We start from the raw sequence: 293 nt of genomic DNA, 5'->3' as shown, positions 1-293 counted from the left end.
TATTCTATTCTGTTCTGTTCTGTTCTATTCTGTTCTAATATTATGTATATATAATTAAGAATATAAAAGAAAGATGCCTTAGGGGCACAGAGAGATGCTTCTCTATGGGGGAAAACCTGTAACGCATGTTGTGCCTCTGAAGGGGTGATTCTCCCCCCCAAATTACCACCTACCTGACTCCTTGCAGCCCGTGCCCAGTGCAATGGGGACGGTGATGGGATGTGTCCCCCCGGCACTCAACGCACACCCGCTTGTCCCGGTGCAGCCGGCGGCTCCCGGCCTGCCCCCGGCCG

This window comes from Mesitornis unicolor, unplaced genomic scaffold (assembly GCF_000695765.1).
Source record: "Mesitornis unicolor isolate BGI_N332 unplaced genomic scaffold, ASM69576v1 scaffold25863, whole genome shotgun sequence".
In the NCBI taxonomy this organism is placed as follows: Eukaryota; Metazoa; Chordata; class Aves; order Mesitornithiformes; family Mesitornithidae; genus Mesitornis; species Mesitornis unicolor.
Note: the sequence above shows the minus strand (reverse complement) of the source record.